The sequence below is a fragment of the Coregonus lavaretus genome (assembly GCF_964263955.1).
Source record: "Coregonus lavaretus genome assembly, chromosome: 39".
NCBI lineage: Eukaryota > Metazoa > Chordata > Actinopteri > Salmoniformes > Salmonidae > Coregonus > Coregonus lavaretus.
In genome coordinates, this window is record NC_140026.1 from 11,436,398 (window position 1) to 11,463,898 (window position 27,501).

Consider the following 27,501-nt stretch of genomic DNA (forward strand, 5'->3'; position numbering starts at 1 on the left):
AAACAAAACAATTACATTGAAATACACTAAATGTTGCATAGTTACAAAATATTGCCTCTTTTGTGAAGCTACATGATCCATGTACTAAAGCTAACAAAAGCAACAATTCAACCCAAGGGCTCTATTCAATCTATAAAGCTGAAGCGTTACAGATTCCGCAATAGAAATATAAAGGTAATTTCCAATTGAGCCGACATATGCAGCGTTTACCATGAATGCTGTCTCCGCTAAAGCAGGTACATTGCCGCTGTAAAGCTGAACTTCCGCTATGCGGATTGAATAGAGGCCCTAATCTCTAAACTGTTGCTAGCTGGGCGGTAACAAGGCTGTAACAGGGCTGTAGCTGTGTTGTCTCCTGTGTTGCTCAGGGTTTGACGGTGAGCTGGGCCTGTCCGTACACCTGTCTGAGGGCAGCACAGTCCAGACTGGCCATCAGCTTAGTGGGCCCCTCCCTACGGGGGGTGAAACCCTCCGTCCACGTCAGGGACGAGCCTGCTGTGATCAGACTGGAATAGAAACATACAGACAGTACATGAGTGCACACACACACACACACACACACACACACACCTGTAATTTTTATACTTGGGTGGCATGACTCCTGGCCCCTCCACACGAACATACACATCCTCCAGGTTAAACTTGAATGGGTTGGTGAACTCCACGGTGACCATCATCTCCTCACTCACCTTGGCCAGACCAGACACCTACAGGGAGGCAGATGACAGTTTAGAACAGTCCTGACCCTAGCTGTGAAGACCCAGCTAGGATCGGGAAATGCAGCATATTTGGAAAATCCAGTGTACTTTATATACAGTACAAATTGATTCATTTTGTGCTTTCCACGATGTGCACAAAGTTACCACCAGGTGACAAGACCAGGAAAAAGTCCATCAAACTAGGTCAGATCACATGGTCAGTTCACATGGTCGAAAAAAATTCTCAGCCTCAGATGAGTGTCAGCAAAAATGTCCCCCCCCCCCCCCTCGTGGATTAATATGTGTTTTTTTTTATTGAATGTAATTTAATTTAATCCAATATAATTTAATGGTTGAATATTGGTTGGATGGAGAGTTTGGGGTATGTAGCATTATATGACCTAACTCTACAGAGAGTTGAGGTATGTAGCATTATATCACCTAACTCTACAGAGAGTTTGAGGTATGTAGCATTATATCACCTAACTCTACAGAGAGTTTGAGGTATGTAGCATTATATGACATACCTCTACAGAGAGTTTGGGGGTGTGTAGGGTGACAACCCTCATGGTGGCGATGATCTGGCCAGTCTCTTTGACCTTCCCGGTGGCGATGAAGTGGAGGTTGGCCTGCTCCACCAGCTTTGTCATTTATTCCTGGGAACGCACCTCCATCACCTGCTTCTCAGCTGGGAAAACACACAGGGATGACTTAGGATATGCTTTGTCTCGTTGAGTTTTATTTTCATTTTCATGTATTTTCTGTGGCTCCAGCTTTAGAAATATGGTAGAGCAACTAGCTTGCTGCTAGTAGAGAGAATGTTGATCTTACATGCACCCCCTTACACAAACGGACGGACACACACACACACACACACCCTCCTCAGCCCCTCCTCCTCCCTCAACCCGCCTACCTTTCTTGGGATCCAGAATCACTCTAGGGGTCTTGAAGAGGAACTCAGAGCTGGTGACTTCAGTGTAATACACCACGTTGCCACTGATGTACACGTCCACAGTACGCACCTGGTCACTCGTGTTGTTGAACTCCAGCTTCAGCTCAAAGTCGTCCCACACCCTCACCTCGATCAGGGGCATGTCCAGCTCCACGTCAGCCTCCGGAGGGGTGGCCTTCTCACGGTGACAGCCGTACTCCTCTGCCTTCTCCAGCACCGTGCGCTCCTCAGGACTACCTGTTGATGTGGGACACCACAGACGAGAGGGAGAGATTATTAGGTCTCTCTCAGAAGTAAAATCTGAGTTTCTAGAGTGTTGGTACCCCATTTATAAAGAGACAAAACCCCTTCTTTTTACATTTTGTTACCTTCTTTAGGGGGTAAGATTCACGTGATGGAAAGTCAGATATGGTGGGGAGTTACTACTTTTTATGACACAGAGGAGTGAGCAGGAACTGACACAGACTGACACTTTTTGGGCCGGTTTTCCAGACACAGATGAAACCTAGTTCTGGACTTTAAAACACTTCCAATGGATATTCTCGATATAGCATCCCTTTTATTCCAGGACTATAGGCTCAATCCATGTCTGGGAAACCGGCCCTTTAAGTGTTTGCTCTGTGATTCTCCCTCCATCCCTCTTCTCCTACCCTCAGGGAACTTGTACTGATCAGTGATGTCACGGCGAGCGTCCTGGCCGGGCACTTTGGTCACCACCATCCTGCCAACATGGCTGCTGTTGACCTTGACAGGCTCCAGGGTTCCGTCTCTGGGGTTCCGTGAGTAGAACACCACATCACTGTTCACCTACAGCACAGGAAGAATGGGACACGTTCATCATGTAAAACACCAGTAATTAGTCAATTAGTCATATATTTGGTCATATATTTAGTCATATATTTGGTCATATATGTAATAATGTAATATATGGTCATATACAATGCATTCGGAAAGTATTCAGACCCCTTCAATTTTTCCACATTTTGTTATGTCTCAGCCATATTTTTTCCCCCTCAATCTACACACAATACCCCATAATGACAAAGCGCAGACTGGTTTTTAGAATCTTTTGCAAATATATTAAAAATAAAAAACACTTTATTTACATCTCCTTTGCTATGAGACTCGAAATTGAGCTCAGGTGCATCCTGTTTCCATTGATCATCCTTGAGATGTTTCTACAACTTGATTGGAGTCCACCTGTGGTAAATTCAATTGATCGGACATGATTTGGAAAGGCACACACCTGTCTATATAAGGTCCCACAGTTGACAGTGCATGTTAGAGCAAAAACCAAGCCATGAGATTGAAGGAATTGTCCGTAGAGCGCCGAGACAGGATTGTGTCGAGGCACAGATCTGGGGAAGAGTACCAAAAAATGTCTGCAGCATCGAAGGTCCCCAAGAACACAGTGGCCTCCATCATTCTTAAATGGAAGAAGTTTGGAACCACCAAGAGTCTTCCTAGAGCTGGCCACCCGGCCAAACTGAGCAATCGGGGGAGAAGGGCCTTGGTCAGGGAGGTGACCAAGAACCCGATAGTCACTCTGACAGAGCTCTAGACTTCCTCTGTGGAGATGGGAGAACCTTCCAGAAGGACAACCATCTCTGCAGCACTCCACCAATCAGACCTAGAGTGGCCGGACGGAAGCCACTCCTCAGTAAAAGGCACATGACAGGCCGCTTGGAGTTTGCCAAAAGGCACCTAAAGACTCTCAGACCATGAGAAACAAGATTCTCTGGTCTGATGAAACCAAGATTGAACTCTTTGGCCTGAATGCCAAGCGTCACTTCAGGAGGAACCTGGCACCATCCCTACAGTGAAGCATGGTGGTGGCAGCATTATGCTGTGGTGATGTTTTTCAGCGGCAGGGACTGGGAGACTAGTCAGGATTGAGGCAAAGATGAACGGAGTAAAGTACTCCAGAGCTCCAGAGTGCTCAGGACCTCAGACTGGGGTGAAAGTTCACCTTCCAACAGGACAACGACCCTAAGTACACAGCCAAGACAACGCAGAAGTGGCTTCGGAAAAGTCTCTGAATGTCCTTGAGTGGCCCAGCTAGAGCCCGGACTTGAACCCGATCGAACATCTCTGGAGAGACCTGAAAATAGCTGTGCAGCGACGCTCACCATCCAACCTGACAGCGCTTGAGAGGATCTGCAGAGAGAAATTGGAGAAACTCCCCAAATACAGCTGTGCCAAGCTTGTAGCATCATACCCAAGATGACTCGAGGCTGTAATCTCTGCCAAAGGTGCTTCAACAAAGTACTGAGTAAAGGGTCTGAATACTTATGTAAATGTGACATTTCAGTTTTTTATGTTTTATAATTTGCAAAAAATATATATATATAGAAATCAGATTTTGCTTTGTCATTATGTGGTATTGTTTTTAGATTGATGAAAAAAATAATATTTAATCCATTTTAGAATAAGGCTGTAACGTAACAAAATGTGGAAAAGTCAAGGGGTCTGAATACTTTCCGAAGGCACTGTATATAACCATATATATTACCATATGTATTACCATATATTTAACCATATATATTACCAAAATGTGTATAGGTACTGTATATTCACTGTTAGACTGAGAGTTCACTGATTCAAACTGATGCAAACTAGAAATTAGCTTTCTTGGTAAGTGGCCAGTAGGGGTTGAAACATTTAGTATACTGTCCTGTGCAGTTAGTGTACTGCTCCACTAGGGTGGCTCATCGTTATAGTCTTTACCTCAGCAAACACAAATGGTGCGTCGAACGGGAAGCAGATCTGTCCGTGTTTGATGGCCTGGACGGATGCTGGGCCACACCTGTACATCCCTATAGAAAGACACATTAGGTATTTTATTACAAATAAGTAGTAGTACAGCTAGTACAGTATAACATAGCTATTACCTCTTAAATTATCGAACAAAGTGTAGCAATTTTAGAACATGGTGATATAAAAATTCTAACACGGTCAGTACAAGTGTACTCGTGCATGTGTGTGTGCGCACGTGGGTGTACTTGGGAACACCTTACCATCGCTGGTCTCCTGGGGTGTAGCATCCACAGCCTGCCAGCCCCCAAACCCTTGAGGAAGGTCTGGCCTGCTCATGTAGCACTCGTTCCAGCAATGGTAGTTCCTATGGTAACACAACCATCCCATCACTTCACTGTAACATCCAATGATTTTAAATGCAGTGTATGCACTCTCGTCGATGAATTGTGTTTTTAAATGGTCAATTCAAATCAGAAGGTGATTTCAAGCATTGTCTGTCACTGAATCAGTTCTATCAAATTAAGTAGTGCTGAGCGATTAACCCCCCCAACGTGCCGTTTCTCTAGAGAGAAATCTAATCATTCACGAGAATAATAAAATCGAACTATGTGGGATGCGGTGCTGAAGGGAGTTGTAGTATTCATTAAGCAAATATTCAACCTAGTTCAGCGCAGAAACATCGTCTGTCACTCTGAATCAGTTCTACCAGATGGAGTCCTTGGTGCGGTGCTTGTCAATTCTCCTATTCTCCTCCAAGATAACATCAGTCTTCAGGTTGCCATCGTTGTCGTGGGCAGAGTAGAAGTTGGTGACAACCTTGATGGGGATGCCCAGACAGCGCAGGACTGGGGAGGGGGAAGGGAAGGAAAATGATTTAATCAGCAAATACAAAAAAATATAAGGAATTCTGCACATCAAAGAGGGGAATAAGTAGATAAAATTATGTTTGTGACAATAAACTAAACAGCAACAGCTTGGCAATTCAAACCGTAGACTACTACTGCACCCCACCCACCCGTATTCTAACACAATATAGAACACTCTTCATTCTCTATTACTGGGTGGTATAGCCATTCATATTAAGGCAATGTCTCCCAATCCTGGTCCTGGAGACCCAAAGGGGTGCACATTTTTGTTTTTGCTCTAGTACTAATACACCTGATTCAACTAATCATCTCATCATCAAGCCTTTGTTTAGAATCAGGTGTCTTAGTGCTAGTTGCAAAAACAAAAATGTGCACACCTTTGGGTCCACATGTCCAGGATTGGGAGACATTACCTTAGTATGAATGGCTTGGAAAACACTGGATTGGAAAACATTGTACTAAGGGATGAATGGTAGTGTTGCGGGTCTCACAGGTGTTGAGGACGGCAGCATAGACCCAGCACTGGGCGTAGCAGACGGGCATCTTGCTGCTGTAGTAGTTGAGGAGGATCTCAGTACTTCCTGTCCATGAAGTGGGTGCCACTCCGTAGGTGTAATCACCGCTCCAGTTCCCCACCAGCACCCCGTTGTCTTCATGAGAGTTCAGCTGGGAGAAAGAGAGGTGAATATGCTGTAGTTTGCGTCCTAAATGGCACCCAATTCCCTTTATAGTGCACTTCTTTAACCAGAGCTTTATTGGCCATGGTCAAAAGTAGTGCACCTTTTAAAAGCCTACATTGAGTTGCAAGTTCAAATCTGTCTTCTGTATAAATCTGTCTTCTGTATAAATCTGTACCTTCTGTATAAATCTGTACCTTCTGTATAAATCTGTACCTTCTGTATAAATCTGTACCTTCTGTATAAATCTGTCTTCTGTACAAATCTGTCTTCTGTATAAATCTGTCTTCTGTATAAATCTGTCTTCTACGTATGCCTCCATTGAGTTTTACTTATAAATCTACTATGTGAAAAGGTTGTAAGAATGTTGCTATCTGAATGGGTTCTCTGTGTTTCATTGACTGGTGGTAACCCTCACCATGGCTGAGGCCTTCCGGGCTACTTTGATGGTGTCGCCCCGGTTGGTGATGGGCATGGCAGCTTTATCCATGATGAACAGACAGGTATCCAGCACCCCATAGTCAAACTGCAACAAGCAATGTTTAAAATTGAGGATTCACTTGTAAATATGTGTATGAGGGTTTTGTAGTCAGTCTTTGTATTCAAAGCAATACGTGTGGAAAATCTCTGTTGCACGTCGGGCCAACCAACCCCATTTATCTGTGACTATATTCACGATACAGCATAGCTTAATTAAGAGACATAGTACATAGTGCACTATGAAATGATGTGTTTTAAATATTGTCCAAACAATGTAAAATGATCTGTACCTGACCAAAGTTCCAGGGCCGCTCAGACACGTGGTCATATGCCCCATGGTAGATGACCCCCACCTCGTTGAGAACACACTCCTCCCTCTCCTCGTCATCATCCAGGAACACAGAATCAGCTGGTGGAAGGAAAACAGAACATTAGAATGGAATTCTACATTCTATGATCAGAATGTATGTTTTTAAACAAGATAGAGGTAGCTTGATCAATCAATCCCAATCAATCAATCATTCAATAAATCAATCAGCACAACAACTGATGTGGGACGTAGAGGTTGAAGAGGACGTAGAGGTCTCGACTCTCATCCCTCCTGGTCCTGCGGATTCCGTAGGGCGTCACCACCGCCACGTACGTGCGCCACTTTCCCACAATGCAGTCTGGCGCAGGGGTGATGCCCACTGTGACTACATTGTCGGTGCTGTCCACCACCCGGCCGGCCCACGGGCTCTGGCGGTCCTTGGCCGCAGACACAAGGATGTAGGTGCCCTTACTGAACTGGGGACTGCCCCCTGGTGGATTGGAGGAACAAGAGGAATGACATGTCTTGCTAGCTTGCTAACACTGAGCCTTCCGCTCCGGGGTGAAGTTTCATCTAGGATCAGCTCCCTCTTCCCCAATCGTAGCCTTAAAGGCCCAGTGCAGTCCAAAACTTTATTTCCTGTGTTTTATATATGTTTCCACACTATGAGGTTGGAATAATACTGTGAAATTGTGAAAATGATGATAATGCCCTTTTAGTGTAAGAGCTGTTTGAAAAGACCCCCTGAAATTTCTGCCAATTTTGCTGGGATGGAGTTTTGGCCTTACATGGTGGCATCACCAGGTGTTAAATTAGTTAATAGACCACTAAGAAAGAGAGTTCCAAACTTCTCCGCCAATAACAGCTCAATTTCAGTTTTCCCCTCCCCACTCAAACCACTCCCAGACAGTCCTAGCAATATTCTTGCTTGAGAAATTGCTCTTTACTGAGCAGCTATTTTTGTTTCTTATTGACCATTTTAATTGAAAACGATCATAGTATGGTATTTAATTGTTACCCAGAAATGATTTGTTATTGAGCTACAAACGGCTGCTTTGGACCTTTAACCATTAGTGGGGAGTATGCAAAACTGACCCCAGATCAGCAACTTCACCTTACACCGAGCCTTCGCATTAACACCCTGGACTAAAGCTATGGTAACACCCTGGACTAGCCCTATAGTAACATCCTGGACTAGAGCTATGGACTAGAGCTATGGTAAAATCCTGGACTAGAGTTATATTAACACCCTGGACTAGAGATATGGTAACACCCTGGACTAGAGCTATGGTAACATTCTGGACTAGAGCTATGGTAACACCCTGGACTAGAGCTATGGCAACACCCTGGACTAGAGCTATAGTAACATCCTGGACTAGAGCTATAGTAACACCATGGACTAGAGCTATGGTAACATCCTGGACTAGAGCTATAGTAACATCCTGGACTAGAGCGATGGACTAGAGCTATGGTAACACCCTGGACTAGAGCTATATTAACACCCTGGACTAGAGATATGGTAACACCCTGGACTAGAGCTATGGTAACATTCTGGACTAGAGCTATGGTAACACCCTGGACTAGAGCTATGGTGACACCCTGGACTAGAGCTATAGTAACATCCTGGACTAGAGCTATAGTAACACCATGGACTAGCGCTATGGTAACATCCTGGACATCCTGCGTTCCGAGATGCTGTTCTGCACACCACTGTTGTACTGTGCTGTTATTTGCCTGTTTGTGGCCCACCTGTTAACTTGCACTATTCTTTCCATTCTCCTTCGACCTCTCCTCAATGAGCTGTTTTCGCCCACAGGACTGCTGCTGACTGGATGTTTTTTGTTTGTCGCACCATTCTCAGTAAACCCTAGACACTGTTGTGCATGAAAAGCCCAGGAGGCCAGACGTTTCTGAGATATTGGAACCGGCGCGCCTGGGCCCGATGATCATACCACGCTCAAAGTCGCTTAGGTCACTCGTTTTGCCCATTCTAATGTTCAATCGAACAGTTACTGAATGCCTCAATGCCTTTCTGCCTGCTTTATATATGAATGGGGTGTACCTAATAAACTGTGTATGAATCCAAGTGTATATAATCCATTTATTATGTCAAACTACATAAGTTTCAGGCAAACATGATTTGCTTTTACTCAAGGGTGTGGGGAGGTGTGCCCCTTTGCGATTCATAATATAATCTTATACAGCCGACATTCATATACATATGGAAGTATACTGTATATGGAACTTTAGTGGTTTACATCAAATTTGGACTTGAATGTTGGCTAAATGGCATATATGATGGAAGGTGTGCCCCTTTCTGTCCAATGAGGTCATTTCTGGACAATCTTTCTGCAAGTAAAAATATGGTCACACTTCAGAATAGGGAACACATATTGAGGTACTATGCCCTTGTTAGTCCACATTGAGAAAGCTAACTAGGAGTATAATTATTGTGTAACTTGCTCTTTAATATGCCTTTATAATATCTAATGAGTTTATTAAGGATTGGCCACTAATAAATTACTAATAATGTTTGAATAAGAAAACGCTTAATTAAGACCTAATCTATGTCTAATAAGACATAATAAATATCTTATAAGCTACTTATATACACACTTATAAACTACAAATTAGACGCTAATACGTGTATCCTAAAATAAAGTGTTACCAAACATTTTTAAAACACATCTGAAACAAGTAGAAAATATGGACCAATTATGAAACATCTGTAACATTAGTAATCACATTACAGTATAAAAGTCGCAAAGAGCAATAAAAACTATATACAAAAAAATTGCTATATTTTCACAAAAAGCAAAGCACATTTTCTAAAAGAAAATGCTGAAATTCAAATAGCGTAATATAGTAACATCCTTGCACATAGATACAGTGCATTCGGAAAGTATTCAGACGCCTTGACTTTTTCCACATTTTGTTAAGTTACAGCCTTATTCTAAAATGGATGAAAAAAAAGTTCCCCATAATGACAAAGCAAAACACATTTTTAGAAAATGTTGCACATTTATTAAAAATATACATTTACATAAGATTTCAGAGCCTTTAGTCAGTACTTTGTTGAAGCACCTTTGGCAGCGATTACAGTATGGGTACAAGCTTGGCACACATGTATTTGGGGAGTTCCTCCCATTCTTCTCTACAGATCCTCTCAAGCTCTGTCAGGTTGGATGAGGAGCGTCGAGCACAGCTATTTTCAAGTCTCTCCAGAGATGTTCGATCGGGTTCAAGTCCGGGCTCTGGTTGAGCCACTCAAGGACTTTCAGAGACTAGTCCCGAAGCCACTCCTGCATTGTCTTGGCTGTGTGCTTAGGGTCATTGTCCTGTTGGAAGGTGAACCTTCGCCCCAGTCTGAGGTCCTGAGTGCTCAGGAGCAGGTTTTCATCAAGGATCTCTCTGTACTTTGCTCCATTCATCTTTCCCTTCGATCCTGACTCCCAGTCCCTGCACCTGAAAAACATCCCCACAGCATGATGCTGCCACCACCATGCTTCACCGTAGGGAAGGTGCCAGGTTTCCTCCAGACGTGACGGTTGGCATTCAGGTCAAAGAGTTCAATCTTGGTTTCATCAGACCAGAGAATCTTGTTTCCCATGGTCTGAGAGTCCTTTAGGTGCCTTTTGGCAAACTCCAAGCCGGCTGTCATGTGCCTTTTACTGAGGAGTGGCTTCCATCTAGCTACTCTACCATAAAGGCCCAATTGGTGGAGTGCTGCAGAGATGGTTGTCCTTCTGGAAGGTTTTCCCATCTCCACAGAGGACCTCTGGAGCTCTGTCAGAGTGACCATTGGGTTCTTAGTCACCTCCCTGACCAAGGCCCTTCTCCCCCGATTGCTCAATTTGGCCGGGTGGCCAGCTCAGGCGTCAGGTACAGGAGGGTAAATCACAGAATAAATGGTTTGTTAGGCAAATACAGTGGTACACAGCAATGCGTAAAACTCTACAGTGCGGTTTAACGGTGCACTGGAGAAAACAAAGCACACGGGCGAATATATGAGCCAGGTGTGTGTAAAAACGAGACAAAACAAATGGATTGATGAGATGAGGAGCGGCAGTGGCTAGAAGGCCGGTGACAACGAGTGCCGAAACCTACCCGAACAAGGAGAGGAGGCAGCTTTGGAGGAAGTCGTGACAGTACCCCCCCCCCCCCCCCCCTTGACGCACAGCTCCAGCAGCGCGCCGACACCGGCCTCGGGGACGGCCAGGAGGACGCGGTGCAGGGCGAGCCGGATGGCGATGGTGGAAATCCCACAACAGGGAGGGATCAAGGACATCCCTCACCGGGACCCAGCACCGCTCCTCCGGACTGTACCCCTCCCACTCCTCGTTAACTCTCCTCAGGACTTTGAACGGCCCCACAAACCGCAGGCTCAGCTTCCGGCAGGGCAGGCGGAGGGGCAGGCGGAGGGTCGAGAGCCAGACCCGAGCTGGAAGTGGATGTGGGCAGTGTTCCATGTCTCCTTCGCGTGCCGGAACCAGTCGTACACCGCAGGAGCTTCGGTCTGGCTCTGATGCCACGGTGCCAGGACCGGCTGATAACCTAAAACACATTGAAATGGAGATAGGTTAGTTGAGGAGTGGCGGATAAAGTTCTGGGCAAATTTGGCCCATGGCAAGAATACCGACCACTCCCCCGGCCGGTCCTGGCAGTAGGACCGCAGGAACCTACCCACATCCTGATTCACCCGTTCCACCTGCCCATTAGATTCGGGGTGAAACCCAGAGGTCAGGCTGACCGAGACCCCCAGACGTTCCATGAATGCCTTCCAGACCCTGGACAAAAACTGGGGATCCCGCCACTAGAGTTTTAAACTCCAGGGTACAGTCCTGAACGGTCCTCGTCCCCTGCCTCAGATGGACCAGCCGCTCGCCCGCCTCTCTACCTTCGAGGGGGTGATCGAAGACTGCCCGGAAGAGGCGAGCAAACTCCCCGTAGTTGTCCAACGCGTCTCCTCCTTCACTCCAGACCGCGTTAGCCCACTCCAGGTCTTTCCACGATAGGCAGGAGACGAGGGCGGACACCTTCTCCCGACCCGATGGAGCCGGGCTGATGGTGGAAAAATAGAGGTCCAACTGCAGGAGGAAACCCTGGCAGTGGGCCTCTGTCCCGTCGTATTCCCTAAGTCGAGACAGGTGAATACCTCTGGGTGCTGGGTTGTGGGTGGCTGGATCCGGTCGCTCAGCTGGTTCCGCAGGGTCGGGTCCTCTCCTCTCCAGGCACTGGACGACCTGGAGAACCCGATTCATCGCTTCGCCCAAGCTGGCTAGCATGTTGGAATGCTCCCGGACCCGCTCAACGACTCCCGGCATATGCTCTGCTCCTGCTGACTCCATGCTGTTGGGTGTGTGATTCTGTAGCGAGTGATTTGGACAGAGTCAGGCGCAGTACTCGCTAGCCACTAAAGACAATGCGATTGACCAGGTGTTGTATCGAACAACCGGTGTTGTAATGTGCAGTGGGCAGCTATAACCTATCATGGTGCTGTAATGTGCAGTGGGCAGCTGTAACCTATCACAGTGTCACCGGCGGTAACTAGTACGGTGGCCAAATTATTTTTCTCCAATGATTATATTTCAAATAGGATGGCAGCCTAGACTACACAAGAAATAACTAATATTGGTAGCCATCTAGATGTCACCGTGATACAGTCTACTAGTCAATGGGGAGAGCATGAATGGCAACAACACCGGTACATTGTCCTCCTAAACCCTCTGTGATTCGGTTCACTCTGCTCTCAGTTGTGCGACATATGTGATTGTTTTGCAGGCCAGGAGTGTCAGTATATCCTCTCCCCGCTAACCATTTGTTTAATTTTTTTAAATGATTCCGTATAATGTTGCAGTATTAGTAAATCTGTTCACTTTACCAGTAGTTTGCAAACATTTGGTGGCACAGAAAGAAAGGAAAATGTTGTGAGTCTGATTAAATAATCTGTGGTATTGTGTAGGCAATGTTTTAATAGTTAGCAAGGGTTTGAAGTATGTGTATCTTTCTGTCTTATTTGTATTTGTCCTCAATTGATTTCATAAAATATATTGAATATATGCGGTAGGTCCTCAATTGATTACTCCTCAATTCATATCAAAAAGATGATGAACCCTGAAGTTGGGACACCTGTCTTTTTACCCATAGAGTAACAGCCCTGGTGCTCTCTGTCTCTCATTCTATTTATACTTTTTTTATGCTTGTCCTAGGGGTGAGAAGAGCTGACAAATCAGAACTGAGGAGGATTGTTACAGAGCCCCATGAGGAACACTTGAGGCTGCACTGACTTCTCTCTCCTGGATGCTCTCCTGTCCAAACTGTGCTGTTATGTGCTTCAACGTGCTTCAACGTGCTTCAATGCCTCTGAACCCCCTTACCCGAACAGATTGTACCCAATCCCAATTTTAACTCCATCTCCCTCTCTCTTTCTTTGTCTCGCTCTCCCCCACATACACATGCATACAATATCGTTTTTAGATTATTTTGTTATAATGCTGTTATTTGGCTACATATGTGTTAACTGTTGTTACTTCTATTGTCAATTCTGTTGTTAATATGTTGTTAAAACTCCAACCTTGCGGGGTGGTCCAGAGAAACCGTGTTACGGCAGTTATCATAATGATGGCAAAATTGTTTCCTACTAATGCTTTTCCTACTTCAGCACTGTCATTGTTTTTCCAAACCGCTGTAGTGTAACTTAGACTAAACAGTCATTATCCCCCATTCAGAATGACTGGGCATTAGTCATCATTCGGGCACCAATATGGCTGCGGCATCTGTAGAACATTCATAACAATGGCATCGACGCAACCGAGTGAAGGTGGTGCAACACATTAATAGGATTAACAGCAATTATTTTGATTATACAAACATCTCTACAATGCCAGCATCCAAACAAAATCACAACATTTTGAATAATAGGGTCTGAATATCAAACCCTTAGTTTGTCCTTCCCCAGTTTTAGACTTACTTTATTGTTTTCAGGTGGCTGATGTTAAGTGTGGCTTGATTGTCTTTAAGTATGTCCACGCTTATTTCTATGTCAGTGACAAACTGCATCCCACTTAACATGAAAGACAAGCTGAGCACGGAGATTTCTTTGGGTTTGAACCTTAACATAAAGGGTGCATCTCATTAGCATAATAATAATAAAAACATCAAATTCGGTCTGTTTAATATATTAATTTTAAAAGCTGAAGAACATACACACATCCAGGTATATTTTGCAGGTGCCTATATTATAGGTGAACTCATGAATAAAAAATATATATAAATAGGAAAACGGTGCACACTGCTGTTCATGCTCCCAGGAGTTTTTATTATTACATTGTTTCGACCCTTAGGTCTTCATCAGGCATCCATATCACAGGTGGAAGTGGTAGGTCATATATATATACAGTACCAGTCAAAAGTTTGGACACACCTTCTCATTCAAGGGTTTTTCTTTATTTTACTATTTTCTACATTATAGAATAATCATAACTATGAAATAACACTTATGGAATCATGTAATAACCAAAAAAGTGTTATACAGATTCTTCAAAGTAGCCACCCTTTGCCTTGATGACAGCTTTGCACACTCTTGGCATTCTCTCAAACAGCTTCATGAGGTACTCACCTGGAATGCATTTTAATTAACAGGTGTGCCTTGTTAAAGGTTAATTTGTGGAATTTCTTTCCTTCTTAATGCGTTTGAGCCAATCAGTTGTGTTGTGACAAGGTAGGGGTGGTATACAGAAGATAGCCCTATTTGGTAAAAGACCAAGTCCTTATTATGGCAAGAACAGCTTAAATAAGCAAAGAGAAATGACAGCCCATCATTATTTTAAGACATGAAGGTCAGTCAATGTCAAGAATTTCTTCAAGTGCAGTCGCAAAAACCATCAAGCGCTATGATGAAACTGGCTCTCATGAGGACCACCACAGGAAAGGAAGAAACAGAGTTACCTCTGCTGCAGAGGATAAGATTTTTGGTTCCAACCGCTGTGTCATTGTGAGACGCAGAGTAGGTGAACGGATGATCTCTGCATGTGTGTTTCCAACCGTGAAGCATGGAGGAGGAGGTGTGGGGGTGCTTTGCTGGTGATGCTGTCTGTGATTTAGTTAGAATTCAAGGCACACTGAACCAGCAGGGCTAACACAGCATTCTGCAGCGATACGCCATCCCATCTGGTTTGCGCTTAGTGGGACTGTCATTTGTATTTCAACAGGACAACGACCCAACACACCTCCAGGCTGTGTAAGGGCTATTTGACCAAGAAGGAGAGTGATGGAGTGCTGCATCAGATGACCTGGCCTCCACAATCACCAAATTCAACCAAATTCAGATGGTTTGGGATGAGGTGGACCGCAGAGTGAAGGAAAAGCAGCCAACAAGTGCTCAGCATATGTGGGAACTCCTTCAAGACTGTTGGAAAAGCATTCCAGGTGAAGCTGGTTGAGAGAATGCCAAGAGTGTGCAAAGCAGTCATCAAGGCAAAGGGTGGCTTGAATGAGTAGGTGTTCTAAAAATTTTGACCGGTAGTGTATCTATACTGTGTATATACTGAATATACATACAGTACCAGTCAAAAAAGTTTGGACACACCTACTCATTCAAGGGATTTTCTTTATTTTTAAAATGTTCTACATTGAATATACTGTGGCAGATCAGGGGTTTGGGTCAAGACGTTTACACTGATCAGACACGGACAGAGTATGATTAGCTTGGTTTCAAGGGTGTTTATTAGTAAAATAATCAAAAGAAAAGGTTAGGTCTCCCCATGAGGTCCTCTCCAGGATACCGTCTCCAACTACACAGAAGTTACCTTACTTCCCCCAGTCCTCCCTCATGTGCTGCCCTTCTGGCAGCTTTATGGGCCTTGCACAGCTGGTGAGCAATCCGCCCTTAATTACTCACCAGCTCCCAATCAGCGCCAATTAGTCCTGTCCGGAGAGCCCGTCGAGACCTGGCACGTCCAGCAGATGGAGCCACCGCCTCGTGATGTATACTCCATCTGTTACCAGGCCTCGACGAGTCTCCCCCTGGTGGCTGACCAGCTGTACGCCACAATACATTGTTGAACTCAAGAATGACTCCACTATCATTATAAAACCTGCCGACAAAGTAGGTGCAATAGTGATGCAAAATGCTGCAGACTATGAAAAGGAGATTCTGAGACAACTCAACTTTACAAAAGACTCCCTAGGGATCCTTCTAATCAATGTAATTCTCTGATCCATGATAAACTGTCTACGTTTTTGAATGAATGGGAAATTACAAAGACAGAACATGAGTATATGAAAGTTGATTGCCCTACCACACCTATCATACACACTCCACCCAAAATTCACAAGAGCATTACGCCACCTAGACCAGGCAGGCCCATTGTGAGTAGTAACAGATTTCTGAGAGAGAACATTTCTACCTGAAATCTGTGGACCATATACCAGAAAATTATATTCTGTGTACTTTTAATGTTACCAGTCTATATACTAACATCCCCCACTAGAGGCCCTCAAGTTCTACCTCAATCAACGTCCCCTTAATGCACTTCCCAGCACCAATTGGATTGTTGACTTAGCTGAACTGGTACACACAAATATCATACCCCAAAGACATGCTAACCTCTCACCATTACAATATCAGTTGAGGTTAGCAGGTTTGGTGGGGTATGATATTTGCTGTATGCCTCTGTAACTTTCTCACTCATCATTATTCACAATTCATTCAGGATTATCCATAATCATGGTAGCATCCACATAATGTAGAAGGGTTTAGAAACATTCTATTCTTATTTACAATACAAGTGACGCCAAAATGACACAATACATTATTTACCATTAATTCCTGGGCACAAGATAATCTGAAACACAACCAAAACAAACAGCAAATGCATCCAACAAATTTGTAGTCACAAGCTTGATGTAGTCATTGCGTGCTATGAATATGGGACCAAATACTTAACTTTTTACTACTTTAATAAACATAAGGGAATTTGTCCTAATACTTTTGGTTCCCTAAAATGGGGGGGACTATGTACAAAAAGTGTTGTAATTTCTAAACGGTTCACCCGATATGGATTGAAATCCCGCAAATTAAAACTGACAGTCTGCACTTTAACCTTATAGTCATTGTATCATTTAAAATCCAAAGTGCTGGAGTACAGAGCCAAAACAACAAAACATGTATCACTGTCCCAATACTTTTGGAGCTCACTGGTCATATAAACACATAGACATGTATACATAGACTGTATATATATTACTGTAAATATTTATCACATTCCTCATGTATGGTTATATATTTTGAGATACTGAATGTTGATATTGTGAACCGATATTACATATTTTTTTCAGGAAGTAATGTCACTGAGCACTGCCCCTATATATAGGACCTTTCACCCCCACCTGGGATATGGATTTCGATGAAGACTTAAGGGTTGAAATGTTGCAACAATAAAATCACCTGCGAGCATGAACAGCAGTGTGCAGCGTTTGTATTTTTATTTTTCATTGGTTCATATAGTAATGCCACAACAATCCTCTATTCAAAGTGTTTTGGGAAACACTTGTTAAAATCACCAGCATGTGGTTATTACCATTCTTTGGAAAAGTCTGACATTATCTCTACCATTTTAAAATAGTTGTCATGATTTTCTGGTTTTTTTATTGCTCTGACCTGAACTTTTTCAAGTTGGGACAATTCTCAACATGTGACGATTAAGACAAAATATATTAATATCATTATGATATAGAGATAATGCAGTCAAACTCCTAAATACCATAAGAGACAGTTTGTGTCCTCTGTTACCTGCAAGTCTTTAAGGTGAGACGTCTGGCCTAAAGCTCTTTACTGATGAGCTTTTCGAAAGCTGTTTTAAAATCCCTTAGTGTGACCCTGAAGATTACAACATTAACATATTATTTAGCCCAGGGGGCGGCAGGTAGCTTAGTGGTTAAGAGCGTTGTGCCAGTAACCAAAAGGTCGCTGCTTCTGATCCCAAAGCTGACTAGGTGAAAAATCTGTCGATGTGCCCTTGAGCAAGGCGCTTAACCCTAATTGCTCCTGTAAGTCGCTCTGGATAAGAGCGTCTGCTAAATGACTAATTATTATTATTATTATTACTGTACAGCAGACCTGGGCAGAAAATAGTTGTGTTTTGTAGTTTACGGTGCATTCGGAAAGTATTCAGACCCCTTCCCTTTTTCTCATTTTGTTACGTTACAGCCTTATTCTAAAATGGATTAATATCAATCTACACACAATACCCCATAATGACAAAGCGAAAATTGGTTTTTTGAAATATTTGCAAATGTATTACAAATAAAAAACAGAAATTATTCAGACCCTTTGCTATGAGACTCGAAATTGAACTCAGGTTCATCCTGTTTCCATTGATAATCCTTGAGATGTTTCTACAATGTGATTGGAGTCTACCTGTGGTAAATTCAATTGGATTGGACATGATTTGCAAAGGCACACACCTGTCTATATAAGGTCCCACAGTTGACAGTGCATGTCAGAGCAAAAACCAAGCCATGAGGTTGAAGGAATTGTCCGTAGAGCTCCAAGACAGGATTGTGTCGAGGCACAGATCTGGGGAAAGGTACCAAAACACTTCTGCAGCATTGAAGGTCACCAAGAACACAGTGGCCGCCATCATTCTTAAATGGAAGAAGTTTGGAACCACCAAGACTCTTCCTAGAGCTGGCCGCCCGGCCAAACTGAGCAATCGGTGGAGAAGGTCCTTGGTGTAAGCCTCAGTAAACTACAAAAGTAAATGATCAAAATTAATGTGTTGACAATACAACCGAACAGATGAACCGGAAAGACATTTACTCTCATCGGTCACCAAAAATAAATATCTGAAAGCCACGCCTCCCCTACTAAGGCACGACTCCAGTCTTCTGATCTGACCCAGTGGATCATAAGTCAATAACCCAGCATCAACAACACAACTTAAAACTGGAATATGTCACTTTTTGGGCGACCCAACCAAATTCACTTAGAAATTTGAGTTATAGATCTGTCATTCTCATTGAAAGCAAGTCTGAGAATTGGTATATATGGTCTATGTGCACTATTTCTATGATTCCCGTTCTGAATTTTAGTTTTTCCATCTTTTACATTCGTTTTTGTACACCAGCTTCAAACAGCTGAAAATAAAATATTTTGGGTTATTGAAAATATATTTCACAACGGTTTAGATGATACAATGATTCTCTACACTATACACATTGCTTGTTTTGTCACAAACTGAAATTATGCAAACTATTAGAATTTTAGTAACCAGTAAATGGCAGAGCAATTTCTGCATATAGAGTACCACAGTATGAGTCATAATATTCATAAAACCTAGACGTCAAACAGGAAAATGGTTACAATCATTTTTCCACCATTCAATCCCATATCAGATTTTAGAAACACTTAGAATAAGGGCTGTGTTTCGTGTAGGCTTATCCTGGCGTGACATTTTGAATGTCACACCAGGATAAGCCTACACGAAACACAGCCCTTATTTTAAGTGTTTCTAAAATCCCCTATGGGAAAAATGAATGGTGGAAAAACAATTGGAACCATTTCCCTGTTTGACCACAACGTTTTAGGGGTATTATGACACTTCCAATGTGGGGCTCAATTGCACCTTTAAAGACAACAATGGGTTGTTTGTGACCCAACTGGCTGGGTCAAAATAAGCCAACATGTGTTTACATTTACATTTTAGTCATTTAGCAGACGCTCTTATCCAGAGCGACTTACAGTTAGTGAGTGCATACATTATTATTATTATTTTATTTTATTAATTTTTTCATACTGGCCCCCCGTGGGAATCGAACCCACAATCCTGGCGTTGCAAACTTTGAGGAGAGAAAATATAAGAAAATATGTTGTAATACAGTACATGCTACTCACATTACAGTCTTCTCTGATGAGTCTGGTATTGTAACACAAAAATCAAATATACCAATGAGAGGGACCCTGCTGAAATAATGTAAGTTATTTTATTTCTATATTTGTGGGGCATTGTCCTGTTAACAAATAACAGAATTCCAATTCTTTAGTGAATCTGCCCAACAGCACACTGATGATGCAGTACTTACCTTTCCCAGCTAGAAGAGCTGACAATTATAAAGTTATCATTATTTGTATTATTATTATAAGAAAAATGTATGCTAATACAAGTGGGTGAGAAAAGTTGTAACTTAATTTGTCCCCTTTAGGGCAATTACTATGATGACTACAGCGGTGCTTTAGACATAAATCGACACACAATAAATAGACAAGTAACATGGGAGACATTGACTTAGAAGTGCAGTGCAATAAATATTGGTAATGAGGTGATTTCTGTCTCTGACAGTGATGGACTGGATCCAGCAGATCAAGGAGAATGATTACATGTAACATTGACTGAATAGAGATCATGTCACTGTCCCTGCATGTTCAGCAAACCAAATCCCTGGGTTAGGGACATTTACGTTTTCCATTCAGCCACAGTGTTATGTCACCATTTTACATTGTTAAGTGTGACTACTACTGTTTGCAGCCACACGTGTAACCTGTGAGATTATTGTAATCTCTCGAATCCAAGATGGCGTAGCCGTGTGGTCGTGTATTCTGTTGTGTCCTCATGTAAATAGCCTGTTTTTTAATTTTTTGTCTTTTTTCCATATATATATTTATCTATCTCATTTTCCATCCTTTAACTAAATATACTTTCCTGCAACCCGCCTCACCCAATGTGGAACGGATTCTATTATTTCTTTATTTTTATCAAGAACCTACGGCTGAAACTAGCCAGTGTCACGATCGTCTGAAGGATGAGACCAAAGCGCCGCGTGTTGAGCGAACATCGTAGACTTTATTTATTAAAGAAACCACGATGGAAAACAATAAACCAAAAATAGACGAAAGTGTAGTCCAATGCTGAATACAACAAACAGCCACACGGAAACAAAAACCCACCACCCCACAGGAAAACATACAGAAATAAATATGGCTCCCAATCAGAGATAACGAGCCGAACAGCTGACACTCGTTACCTCCGATTGGGAGTCATTGAACAAACCTAGAAAAACAACAACCTAGACACCCAACATAGAACACAAACACATAGACTGCACACACCCTGGATAAACAATAATGAGTCCCAACACCAGGGTGTGACAGTACCCCCCCCTAAAGGCGCGCACTCCGGGCGCCCCAGCCTACAGTCTCGGGGAGGGTCTGGGTGGGCGTCTGTCCACGGTGGTGGTTCTGGCTCCGGCCTAGACCACCACCCCACCATAGTCACTTCCCGCTTATGTAGCCTCCTCCAAATGACCCCCACCGGTTTAAGGGGCAGCACCTGACTAAGGGGCAGTACCGGACTAAGGGGCAGTACCGGACTAAGGGGCAGTACCAGGCTGAATGGCGAATCCTGGCTGGTCGGCTCTGGCGGATCCCGGCTGGACGGCTCTGGCGGGTCCCGGCTGGACGGCTCTGGCGGATCCCGGCTGGACGGCTCTGGCGGATCCCGGCTGGACGGCTCTGGCGGATCCCGGCTGGACGGCTCTGGCGGATCCCGGCTGGACGGCTCTGGCGGATCCCGGCTGGACGGCTCTGGCGGATCCCGGCTGGACGGCTCTGGCTGATCCTGTCTGGCGGAAGGCTCTGGCTGATCCTGTCTGGCGGAAGGCTCTGGCTGATCCTGTCTGGCGGAAGGCTCTGGCTGCTCCTGTCTGGCGGAGAGCTCTAGCGGCTCCGGTCTGGCGGACGGCTCTGTAGGCTCATGGCAGACGGGCGGCTTTGCAGGCTCATGGCAGACGGGCAGCTCCTGCGGCGCTTGGCAGACGGACAGTTCAGACGGCGTTGGGCAGACGGGCAGTTCAGGCGCCGTTGGGCAGACGGGCAGTTCAGACGGCGTTGGGCAGACGGACAGTTCAGGCCCCGTTGGGCAGACGGCAGACTCTGGCCGTCTGAGGCGCATCGTAGGCCTGGTGCGTGGTGCCGGAACAGGAGGTACCGGGCTGAGGATACGCATCTCAGGGCTAGTGCGGGGAGAAGCAACAGGGCATGCAGGACCCTGGGGACGCACATAAGTCCTAGTGCGTGGTGCCGGAACTGGTGGTCCCGGGCTGAGGACACGCATCTCAGGGCTAGTGCGGGGAGCAGCAACAGGACGCACAGGACTCTGGGAACACACAGGAGGCTTGGTGCGTGGTGTCTGCACTGGTGGTAAAGGGCTGGAGACACGCACCATAGAGCCAGTGCGTGGAGGAGACACAGGGCTCTGAAGACGCACTGGAAACCTGGTGCGTGGTGTAGGTACTGGTGGTACTGGGCTGGAGCGGGGAGGTGGCGCCGGAAATACCGGACCGTGCAGGCGTACTGGCCCCCTTGAGCACTGAGCCTGCCCAACCTTACCCGGCTTGATGCTCCCCGTCGCCCGACCAGTACGGGGAGGTGGAATAACCCGCACCGGCCTATGTGGGCGAACCGGGAACACCATGCGTAAGGCTGGTGCCATGTACGCCGGCCCGAGAAGACGCACTGGTGGACTGATGCGTGGGGCCGGCTTCATGACATCCGGCTCAATGCTCAATCTAGCCCGGCCGATACGTGGAGCTGGACTGTACCGAACCGGGCTATGCCTGCGTACAGGAAACACCATGCGCTCAACTGCGTAACACGGTGTCTGCCCGTACTCTCGCTCTCCACGGTCAGTCCAGGGAGTAGGCGCAGGTCTCCTACCTGACTTCGCCACACTCCCTCTTAGCCCCCCCCCAAGAAATTCTTGGGTAGTACCCACAGGCTTCCAGTCTTGCCTCCTTGCTGCCTCCTCATATCGCCGCCTCTCGGCTTTAGCTGCCTCCAGCTCTTCACGAGGACGGCGATATTCTCCCGGTTGTGCCCAAGGCCCCTTACCATCCAGAATCTCCTCCCATGTCCATGAATCCTTAGGAGCTGGGTCCTGTTGCCGCTTGACTCGCTGCTTGGTCTTCTTATGGTGGGTTTTTCTGTCACGATCGTCTGAAGGATGAGACCAAAGCGCCGCGTGTTGAGCGAACATCGTAGACTTTATTTATTAAAGAAACCACGATGGAAAACAATAAACCAAAAATAGACGAAAGTGTAGTCCAATGCTGAATACAACAAACAGCCACACGGAAACAAAAACCCACCACCCCACAGGAAAACATACAGAAATAAATATGGCTCCCAATCAGAGATAACGAGCCGAACAGCTGACACTCGTTACCTCCGATTGGGAGTCATTGAACAAACCTAGAAAAACAACAACCTAGACACCCAACATAGAACACAAACACATAGACTGCACACACCCTGGATAAACAATAATGAGTCCCAACACCAGGGTGTGACAGCCAGCTAGCCAGCTAACTAGCTACTTGCTATTAGCCACCGTTAGCGGTCTTCACCAATGTCCGTGGCCTGCACTACCTACAAGCCAGCTCTAGCCTGGACAATTATCGGCCAGTCTGCACAGCGTGCTATCGACCCAGAGCATATCGGATTTTCTGCCGGAATCACTGAATCACTGGACCTTAACACCGGATCATCGCAACTAGCTAGCTGCAACCGAATGGCTGTTGTTGGCTAATTCACCACTGTCCTGATGCACCAGTTAGCCTTGAGCTAGCCTCGAGCCAGGCCCATCTCTCGGCTATCTACCTCTCTGTCAACCGGATGGGACCTCCTAGTGTCGACACGGAGCCCTGCTGATCCATCACGATTGGTCTGCCGACGTAATCATCTGATGTGGTTTCAACAGGCTTCCCGTTGCGACGACCATGAAGATCCATCTGATATTTGTATGTTTTGACTTGCTGCATAGAATGTCCTTCCAAGGTAGTAATTACATGGTTTTCAGAGTGTTTAGCATTGGAAAATACCATGCATTTTGTTTAAGAGGAATTCAGAACAAGCTTCAAATCATACAGATTATCTTGAAGGATGTTTCAAGCTGTTTGAGCTTTGTCAAAAGCCAAAGTCAAACTGCTGCCACTTGAATAGAGAACAGTGTCATCCACATAAAAATGTACAACAGTTGTCTCAATATGTTTCCCAATGTTGTTGATCTATATAATAAACCACAGGGGACCTAAAATGGATCCTTGAGGCACACCTGAGTGCAGCTCTATGGTGTAAGTCTTACAACCATCTGCCTTAACACACTGGGTTCGATTTGATTGGTAGTTCACAAACCACTCCAGAGCATGACCAGTTATGGTTGTTGTGTAAAGCGGTAAGTCTTAACTCTGTCAGTACAGGGTTGTGATTATAGTTCAGTCTGCAGTAAGTCTTAATGTCTGGTGTTGTGTCCTGTCTCAGAGAGTCGTCTTCATGCCCAGGAGGACATCAGAGGACCACTGTCTGAGCTCCAACAGCAGGTGCTGCCTGACATTCAGGAGCCAATACAGGACTACAGGTACAGTACAGTCTATGGGACAAGCCTAGCTGAATCATCTGGAGGTGTGTCTGTGTTTGACAGTGTGTGTGTATATGAAACCGTTGTTGTGTGCATTGAGGCTTGTGTTAAATGCAGATAATGGCCGTGTGTGTGTGTGAGTGCAGTGGTGTAAAGTACTTAAGTAAAATACTTTAAAGTTCTATTTAAGTAGTTTTGGGGGGTGTCTGTACTTTACTATTTATATTTTTGACAACTTTTACTCTTATTTCACTACATTCCTAAAGAAAATATTGTATTTTTTACTCCATACATTTTCCCTGACACCCAAAAGTACTTGTTACCTTTCGAATGCTTAGCAGAACAGGAAAATTGTGAAATTCACGCACTTATCAAGAGAACACGTGGTCATCCCTACTGCCTATGTTCTGGCGGACTCACTAAACACAAATGCATCTTTTGTAAATAATATCTGAGTGTTGGAGTGTGACCCTGGCTATCAGTACATTTTAAAAACAAGAAAATGGTGCCGTCTGGATTGCTTAATATAAGGAATTTGAAATTATATATACACGTTTACTTTTACTTTTGATACTGAAGTATATTTTAGCAATTAAATGTACTTTTGATATTTAAGTATATTTAAAATCAAATACTTTTAGACTTTTACTCAAGTAGTATTTTACTGGGTGACTCACTTTACTTGAGTAACTTTCTATTAAGGTATCTATACTTTTATTCAAGTATGACAATTGGGTACTTTTTCCACCACTGTGTGAGTGTGTGTGTTTGTGTGTTCATTGTGTGTGTTAGCGCTGGGCGATATGGACAACAAAATCCATATTGCGATAAATTGCCACATAAAAATATATGTCAGCTGGCTCAATATGTCTCCCATTGTTAATTATCTACATCAATGACAACAGATAACTGCATATGGCAAAAAACTAAGTAGAAATTACTGATTTGAGTTGATTCAGAAAAGCCATGTAAATTACCACCAGAATAAACCTCACCTGAAATGAGTCAGACTGTTGTTCTTCTGTAGAGCTGAACAGAGATATCCCACTTGTTCAGAGTTAAGGCGATCCAGAAAACTGTAGATACACCATGGCATCATGATGATTGCAAGTTAACAGAAAAAAATAAACAACATATAGATTTGCGAGGTGAACGTGGCAAAAATAAAATCAATAGCCATTTACTTAATGATTAATTTACAGGAGACTATTCAATAAACAGCTATCCAGACTGCAAGGACACAAAACAGTGTCATGAATTAAAGCTTGGGGCACTATCACTGTCAAAGATGCAAAGGACAATGCACCATGTAAGTGTCATGTGAGGCTGAAACTCAGTGTATGATCTGGAGTAATGGTTCACTGCTCAAGGGAATGTGTCCTACCCTGACTATGTCAAAAGTGTAAAAGGACACAGAAAAGTTCAGTGACTTACGTTACGTCTACACACTGCTGAATTGCAGGTTGCAGAGCCATCATCTGTTCGGTTAACTTCGGAGAAGAAATTTGAAAAGTTCAAGACTAAGCTTAGATGGTTCTCCATCATGTCTCTAACACAAGGATCATCATGCAGCTCATAGAGACATTTAAACAGAACAGAACTATTATCACATGGGTCAGTCTGTTGTTTCATCCAGTTTCGTAACTGTAAATCCATTCCAGTTGGCAAGAAAATGTTTGTGTTCCTCCACCTCTTCTCTGTTTAACAGGCCAAAGAGAAATGGCAAAACTGAAAATCCCCAACTTTTCAATTCCACCATTAGTTCTGCGATCCTTCTCTTTGACTCTTCCTCATCACAGAGAACATATGATAGTGCTGCGAAGATCTCCTGGAAGGTGAGGTGAGCAAAGCTGTAAACAGTTTCGCAGCTGATTGTCTTCTTCAGTAAGATCTTATTCAAAAAAGATGATGGCACTTGGGAGAGTTCAGGAAACTCTTTGAATATAACTTGTTTTTTCTGTATACCACTTCTTGCCAAATTGCTAAGGCATTGGAGGATGTGTCGGGCTGGAGCAATAGATTCTTGACAATGATGTTTAGTAAAATGTGGACAAAATACACATATGGAGGTGACCATTTTTAAAGAATGCTGTAGATCTGTGCCTTCTTCAAAATGTACTCTCAAAACAGTGCAAATTATCCACATAGACACATTTCCATTATGTTTTATGTATGTGACAGCTTGTGCTTTCTGCCTGTCATCTGCAAAGAAATGCTCAGTGTACTCCTCAAATTCCCTCCTGTGAAAATCCAAGAATCTCTGTATGGTATGGATCTTTCAGAAGATTTTTCAAACTCTCTAAAGCTGCTGGCCTGCTAGTGATGAGTAAAGATGATTCGGGTAAGAACTTATTTCGTAAAAGGTCCGTCAGAATAACTTCAAGGGGTTTTCTCTGGTATAGGTCATTACTGGAAAGGGCCGTAGGCTCAAGAGAAACATTCAACTCATCAAAACCATTGAGAATGAAGAGGATCTTCTCTGAACGGGAGAGGATTTGTGGAATCACTAGCTTCAAGTCTAGGCTGCAGCTCAGTATGAGATCAATGAGACTCACGTCATCAGTAATGTGATTTAACAGCTTGCACTTTAAGAGGAAGAGAAATTCAAAACAGTCTGAAAAGAGTTGTCTGAATGCCCAGTCCAACATGATTTTCTGAGTGGTGAAAGACTTCCCTGTCCCTGCCTGGCCTTGTAGTATAACAGTCTTTCTCTTCTCCATTTTGATCAGGATCAAACAGTTTCTCTATGCTGGTGCTCTGACTGTCCTTAGTTCTCAGCACATTCTGCAAGGCGGCTCCACGCGATATTATCTCCTGCACTCTCTCCTGCTTGTTCCGGTGTCTCTGGACAATCAGGAGTTTTGTGTATCGCTGCTCTAAGGGCACCTGTTATCCAAGGAGGGAGTTATATTCTTTCGCCTTGGAAAACTCAGACTTTAACAGCTTCATGTAATCTTCCCTGACCTGGTCCGGGTTTTTCTTTATCCCCCCTGGAAACATGGTAATATAAACTGGTTAGTATTTAATGGTACTTTACATAAAGTGCCGCTACTGTAAGTTACATAGATCATTAAAGACTTCTCTGTTTGATTAATTGTTGGTTACAGCTGTAGAATCTGAGATAACAGCGAAAGTGCTTAGTAGTCACTGATAAGATAGAGCTTGTGATACTTACCGATGTTCTGAATGAGATGAGGATAGTCCTTCTCCAGGATGCTGTAGAATGCCTCCTTCTGGGTTGGAGTGGACAGGGCAGAGTACAGCTCTCTAATTTGATCCTGGGGAGATCTGGCACTGGCAGCCCTGATCTTAGAGTAAACTTCCCCATGGTTTCTGTGAGAGCAGGACAT

At 44.2% G+C, this 27,501-nt stretch overlaps 1 pseudogene across 1 annotated transcript; it reads right to left on the minus strand.

Moving 5' to 3' along the window:
* Nucleotides 1-364: 364 nt before the first annotated feature.
* On the minus strand, nt 365-27,501 carry LOC311112709 (coagulation factor XIII A chain-like; annotated as a pseudogene). Its single transcript has 13 exons — nt 27,327-27,501; nt 6,982-7,230; nt 6,721-6,839; nt 6,369-6,476; nt 5,765-5,939; nt 5,114-5,252; nt 4,668-4,771; nt 4,378-4,466; nt 2,301-2,457; nt 1,612-1,887; nt 1,226-1,386; nt 571-707; nt 365-506 (listed from the first exon to the last, which is right to left on the minus strand). The product of its transcript is annotated as a coagulation factor XIII A chain-like (transcript).